The sequence below is a fragment of the Mya arenaria genome, chromosome 9, assembly GCF_026914265.1.
Source record: "Mya arenaria isolate MELC-2E11 chromosome 9, ASM2691426v1".
Lineage (NCBI taxonomy): Eukaryota > Metazoa > Mollusca > Bivalvia > Myida > Myidae > Mya > Mya arenaria.
The window spans coordinates 13,831,038-13,838,385 of record NC_069130.1 but is presented as its reverse complement, the minus strand read 5'-3'; the positions used below and the strand labels follow the sequence as shown (position 1 = coordinate 13,838,385).

At 36.1% G+C, this 7,348-nt stretch overlaps 1 protein-coding gene across 4 annotated transcripts in view; it reads right to left on the bottom strand.

Moving 5' to 3' along the window:
• LOC128203302 (heat shock 70 kDa protein 12B-like) overlaps positions 1 to 5,196 on the bottom strand; it is a 19,360-nt gene extending 14,164 nt beyond the window's left edge. The window contains exon 1 of one of the 4 annotated variants that reach the window (XM_052904668.1): positions 5,178 to 5,196. The gene's annotated coding sequence lies outside the window, so the exon portion shown is untranslated. Of the gene's footprint in view, positions 1 to 4,836; positions 4,890 to 5,177 lie in introns of those variants that run through there. The other 3 variants (XM_052904663.1, XM_052904666.1, XM_052904664.1) reach the window with 3 other exon arrangements.
• Between the last annotated feature and the right edge of the window lie 2,152 nt (positions 5,197 to 7,348).

Here is a 7,348-nt window from a genome sequence, read left to right as displayed (position 1 = left end):
ATGTTGTCCAGTCAACATGTCACTTAAATAAAAACTACTTCCTATGTTGTCCAGTCAACACGTCACTTAAATAAAAACTACTTCCTATGTTGTCCAGTATACACGTCACTTAAATAAAAACTACTTCCTATGTTGTCCAGTCAACACGTCACTTAAATAAAAACTACTTCCTATGTTGTCCAGTCAACATGTCACTTAAATATAAACTACTTCCTATGTTGTCCAGTCAACACGTCACTTAAATAAAAACTACTTCCTATGTTGTCCAGTCAACACGTCACTTAAATTAAAACTACTTCCTATGTTGTCCAGTCAACACGTCACTTAAATAAAAACTACTTCCTATGTTGTCCAGTCAACATGTCACTTAAATAAAAACTACTTCCTATGTTGTCCAGTCAACACGTCACTTAAATATAAACTACTTCCTATGTTGTCCAGTCAACACGTCACTTAAATAAAAACTACTTCCTATGTTGTCCAGTCAACATGTCACTTAAATAAAAACTACTTCCTATGTTGTCCAGTCAACACGCCACTTAAATAAAAACTACTTCCTATGTTGTCCAGTCAACATGTCACTTAAATAAAAACTACTTCCTATGTTGTCCAGTCAACACGTCACTTAAATAAAAACTACTTCCTATGTTGTCCAGTCAACACGTCACTTAAATAAAAACTACTTCCTATGTTGTCCAGTCAACACGTCACTTAAATAAAAACTACTTCCTATGTTGTCCAGTCAACACGTCACTTAAATAAAAACTACTTCCTATGTTGTCCAGTCAACACGTCACTTAAATAAAAACTACTTCCTATGTTGTCCAGTCAACATGTCACTTAAATAAAAACTACTTCCTATGTTGTCCAGTCAACATGTCACTTAAATAAAAACTACTTCCTATGTTGTCCAGTCAACACGTCACTTAAATAAAAACTACTTCCTATGTTGTCCAGTCAACACGTCACTTAAATAAAAACTACTTCCTATGTTGTCCAGTCAACACGTCACTTAAATATAAACTACTTCCTATGTTGTCCAGTCAACACGTCACTTAAATATAAACTACTTCCTATGTTGTCCAGTCAACACGTCACTTAAATAAAAACTACTTCCTATGTTGTCCAGTCAACATGTCACTTAAATATAAACTACTTCCTATGTTGTCCAGTCAACACGTCACTTAAATATAAACTACTTCCTATGTTGTCCAGTCAACACGTCACTTAAATAAAAACTACTTCCTATGTTGTCCAGTCAACACGTCACTTAAATAAAAACTACTTCCTATGTTGTCCAGTCAACACGTCACTTAAATAAAAACTACTTCCTATGTTGTCCAGTCAACATGTAACTTAAATAAAAACTACTTCCTATGTTGTCCAGTCAACACGTCACTTAAATAAAAACTACTTCCTATGTTGTCCAGTCAACATGTCACTTAAATAAAAACTACTTCCTATGTTGTCCAGTCAACATGTCACTTAAATAAAAACTACTTCCTATGTTGTCCAGTCAACACGTCACTTAAATAAAAACTACTTCCTATGTTGTCCAGTCAACATGTCACTTAAATAAAAACTACTTCCTATGTTGTCCAACGTAACGCGCCAAAGTTGTCCAATCCACGTGTCACTAAATTAAAGACTACTGTTTTTAGTCGTCAAATCCGAGTGTCACTAAATTAGAGATTACTGTTTTAGCTGTCAAATGCATATGTGAATTTATTAAAAAAAAACCTGTTTGTTTCAATTGTACAATCCACGTGAAACAACGAAAGTCAAGTTTTGTTCCGTAGTCTGTTAGGGCAACGTAATTTATGTACAACAAAAAGTGCAAAACTTAGGACAGGTTATTGACAATACTTTGTCAGGTGAATCTCATAATTCTTACATGCCAGCTCAGTTGCATGCAAAGATGCAAGCCTGTGCCATCAATTGGAATCAGTGACCACGATATTGTCCTATATGACACAAACATTACAGCGAGACGACCTAAGCCTCTTCGAAAAGACATCTTACTGTGGAAAAAAGAAGAAGACATTCCAGGCATAAGACGTGACATAAATAATTCCAATGAAATAATATTAATAAAAACTACTTCCTATGTTGTCCAGTCAACATGTCACTTAAATAAAAACTACTTCCTATGTTGTCCAGTCAACACGTCACTTAAATAAAAACTACTTCCTATGTTATCCAGTCAACATGTCACTTAAATAAAAACTACTTCCTATGTTGTCCAGTCAACATGTCACTTAAATAAAAACTACTTCCTATGTTGTCCAGTCAACATGTCACTTAAATAAAAACTACTTCCTATGTTGTCCAGTCAACATGTCACTTAAATAAAAACTACTTCCTATGTTGTCCAGTCAACATGTCACTTAAATAAAAACTACTTCCTATGTTGTCCAGTCAACACGTCACTTAAATAAAAACTACTTCCTATGTTGTCCAGTCAACACGTCACTTAAATAAAAACTACTTCCTATGTTGTCCAGTCAACACGTCACTTAAATAAAAACTACTTCCTATGTTGTCCAGTCAACATGTCACTTAAATAAAACTACTTCCTATGTTGTCCAGTCAACACGTCACTTAAATAAAAACTACTTCCTATGTTGTCCAGTCAACACGTCACTTAAATAAAAACTACTTCCTATGTTGTCCAGTCAACACGTCACTTAAATAAAAACTACTTCCTATGTTGTCCAGTCAACACGTCACTTAAATAAAAACTACTTCCTATGTTGTCCAGTCAACATGTCACTTAAATAAAAACTACTTCCTATGTTGTCCAGTCAACATGTCACTTAAATAAAAACTACTTCCTATGTTGTCCAGTCAACACGTCACTTAAATAAAAACTACTTCCTATGTTGTCCAGTCAACACGTCACTTAAATATAAACTACTTCCTATGTTGTCCAGTCAACACGTCACTTAAATATAAACTACTTCCTATGTTGTCCAGTCAACACGCCACTTAAATAAAAACTACTTCCTATGTTGTCCAGTCAACACGTCACTTAAATAAAAACTACTTCCTATGTTGTCCAGTCAACATGTCACTTAAATAAAAACTACTTCCTATGTTGTCCAGTCAACATGTCACTTAAATAAAAACTACTTCCTATGTTGTCCAGTCAACATGTCACTTAAATAAAAACTACTTCCTATGTTGTCCAGTCAACACGTCACTTAAATAAAAACTACTTCCTATGTTGTCCAGTCAACATGTCACTTAAATAAAAACTACTTCCTATGTTGTCCAACGTAACGCGCCAAAGTTGTCCAATCCACGTGTCACTAAATTAAAGACTACTGTTTTTAGTCGTCAAATCCGAGTGTCACTAAATTAGAGATTACTGTTTTAGCTGTCAAATGCATATGTGAATTTATTAAAAAAAACCTGTTTGTTTCAATTGTACAATCCAAGTGAAACAACGAAAGTCAAGTTTTGTTCCGTAGTCTGTTAGGGCAACGTAATTTATGTACAACAAAAAGTGCAAAACTTAGGACAGGTTATTGACAATACTTTGTCAGGTGAATCTCATAATTCTTACATGCCAGCTCAGTTGCATGCAAAGATGCAAGCCTGTGCCATCAATTGGAATCAGTGACCACGATATTGTCCTATATGACACAAACATTACAGCGAGACGACCTAAGCCTCTTCGAAAAGACATCTTACTGTGGAAAAAAGAAGAAGACATTCCAGGCATAAGACGTGACATAAATAATTCCAATGAAATAATATTAACGTCCAGTATTTTCATTTAGGGTACCTGGCTTACTTTTAAGAATACCGTTAATTACTCTATGAACCGAAGCGTTCCAAAGAAAATGTCTACATCGTGACACACATACCCTTAGATTAACTCTGAAATTAAGAGAGAAATACGAAGAAAGCAAAAAACATCAAAGAAAGAACAATTCACCAATTCAAAAAGGTACATAGATCGATAAAACAATAGAACATGATGAAAAATTTGATCCACCAAGCAAACAAGAATAACTTAAAGTTTTGGGCAAATCTTAAAAGTAAAGGCCAGGAATCCACAGGGGAAGCCCCACTGAAAAACAAGGATGGTTTTATTCAAAGTCACAGCAAAGCTAAGCAAACATCCGAAACGATCAATTTGTAGCTGACAATGTTCTTGGATTTAACACCTGAAATATGCTACATATAAAAAGTACATTTGGTGGGTGTAATAACTTAAGTAATACTCATATTTTTTATTTTATTTTGAAAAGTATGAATCATTCAGACATAAGTTCTACTAGTACAATTACCTGTTGACGATAGTACAAAAATGCCTATATCTCCCATTTAAAAAAACAACAACAACAACCTATTCAAAGGTAGTAATGTCAGGTGCGTCCATGCTTCCCGGTTCATTGTTTTGAGTGGAAAACGTCCTCGATTCGGTGAGTATTACCACTGTTTTCTATATGTTTCAACGATAATTTTAAGAAACGACCTTGTGCACCGAATGAAGAGCAATTGCTCATTTACGAAAACGCTTGTTTTAGATCTAAATAGTGTCTGTATTAAAATATCTCGTGAAAACAATGCATGTTCTTACTAAGCTTCCCGACTCACTCAATGCATTTTTTACTTCAAAACGACTATTTAATCTCTTGCGTACAAACCACACCCATTTTTAGAACCTATGTCCATCCCAAATCTAGAAGATCTAGACGCACCTGGCATTACTGCCCTTGCTATTGCTTAAGAATGATAAACATTTAACCAGGAAAATTAAAGGGACAAGCCAATTAACCAAAAACTGTAAAGAAGTCCCTTAGAGACACAAGGCGTTATAAATACCTAGCCAGAAAAAAACACACAGTGGCACAGGTATACTCGTCCCGTCTTCTGTATAATTGTAATTAAAGAGAATCGTTATACTCACTACATCCATAGAATAACTTGTTTTCTCAAACATAGGGCATGAAACAATTCAAATAAGCTGTTTATATGCATTTGGATACTTCCTTGTTTGCTAAATGCTGACCATTAACTGAATAAGACATATTTAGTATGAAACAATTTAAAAAAAAAAAATATTATTACGTCAATTGTCATTTTATGTACAAATATTATTTTTGTGGTTTCTTCGAATCAATGTTATCAGAATAAAGGTATAAAAACGTAAACAAAATACTTACATGTAACGATCCTTTCACTTTCCACTCGATATCTGGGCTGCCGTTTGTTATAAATAATAAATATATTTCCTGCTTAGTTAAACTTCCTGTATTTCATTTTATGAATTTGTTGAACAATTGAATGTATTAATATAGTAAAGAGGTACTAGGAAATTTCGAAAATAGTGCTTGCATTTGTTTAGTCATATTGAGGCTTAAATTATCGGAACACTTTTGAACAAAAGTAATGGTTTGTGTTGATGTTCTAATTAAGTCGCATGCCGGGAACGGCCCGGTGCCGTAAAAATGAATATAAAGTCAAAAATAAATGCTTTCTCAGTGTAGAGCGCAAAATGCCTCTATTCAAACCAGTGCGCATGCGCAAATATCTCAATTACCCACTTATAATGAGGAAACAGACACGAGCTATTCGGATTTGTCACAATCAAACTTTAAGTGGGGTGAGATGATTGATTGATCACGAAACCACTTTAGTGGGATAGGATGAGTGACTCTCGGGTGTTCACCTTAGTGGGGTGGGATAAATGACCCTCAAGTGATACCTTCAATGTGGTAAAGTGTTTGACACTGTAAAGATCACTTAAGTCGGGTAGGATGAGTGACCCTTCATTGATCACTTAAGCAGGATAAGGTGTGTGTTCCTCAGGTCATCACTCCGATGGAGTAGGATAAGTGACTCTCAGGTGTTCACTTCAGTAGGGTAAGATAAGTGAACCTGAATTGATCACTTAAGTGTTGTAAGGTGAGTGACCCACAATCGATTATTTGATTGGAGTAAGATGAGTGACGCTCAACTAATCACTTCGGTGGTGCAGTGAAAGAGACAATTAATTTATCACGTCAGTGGTGGGGTAAGAGTTGTGTCCCTCAGGTGATCATTTCAATGGGTGAAGATGAGTTATCCTCAATTGATCGATTGAAGGCGTTGGGAGGAGTAACCCTCAATTGATCACTTCACTGAAGCTAGATGAATGACTCCCAGGTAATCACTTCAGTGTGGAAAGATGTTTGACTTTAAAGGGAACACTTCAGTTAAGGTACGAGGAGTAACCATCAAGTGATTACTTGAGTGGGGTAAGGTTAATAACAATTCATTGATCACTTCAGTGGGAAATGAGGAACCCTCAAGTGATCACTTGATTGGGGTAAGGTGCATTACAATCCATTACTCGCTTCAGTGGGGTAAAATGAGTAATCCTAAGGTAATCAGTTCATTGGGTGCACATGAGAGACCTTTTATTGGTCGATAAGGTGGGGAAGAATGAGCGACACTTAATTGATCACTTCATTGAGGCTTGTTGAGAGTGTTTGACCCTAAAATGATCACTTCAGTAAGGGTATGAGGAGTGACCCTCAGGTGATCACTTGAGTGTGTCAACATGTTTAACCCAAAGTGATCACTTTTGCTAAGTAAGAGGAGTGGCCCTCGGGTGATCACTGGAGTGGGTTATGGTGAGTGACCCTCAAGTGATCAATTCAGTGTGGTAAAGTCATTGACCCTCAAATGATTACTTGAATGGGTAAAGATGAGTGACACTCACTTGATCATTTGAGGGATGTTAGCTGAGTGACCCTCAATTAAGCACTTAAGTTGGGTAAGATAAATGACATTAAATCGATCACTTTAGTTGGGTAAGATGTGTGACCCAAAACTGATCACAACTTGAGTGGGGAACTAATGCGTGACCAACAATTAATCAAACGAGTGGGGTAATTGAAATAATCCTTAGATGAGCACTTCAGTATAGTGCGATGTATGACCCTCAATTGATGACGTCAAAGGAGAAGGGTTAGTGACCCTCACGAGAACACTTCAGAGGGGTGACCCTCAAATGGGTGAAGTGGATTAAGTGGGGTAAAATGATAGACACTCAATTGTTCGATTGAATGGAAATTGAAGAGTAACCATCAAGTGATCACTTGAGTGGGGTAAGGTGAATAATAATCATTTGATCACTTCTGTGGGGGTAAGATGAGTAACCCTCAAGTGATCACTTGAGTTGAGTAAGGTTAACAAAAAATAATTGATCACTTCAGTGGGAAGTTAGTTACCCTCAAGTGATCACATGAGTGGGGTAAAGTAAATAACAATTTATTGATCACTCCAGTGGGATAAGATTAGGAACCCTCAAGTGATCACTTGACTGGGGTAAGGTGAACAACAATCCATT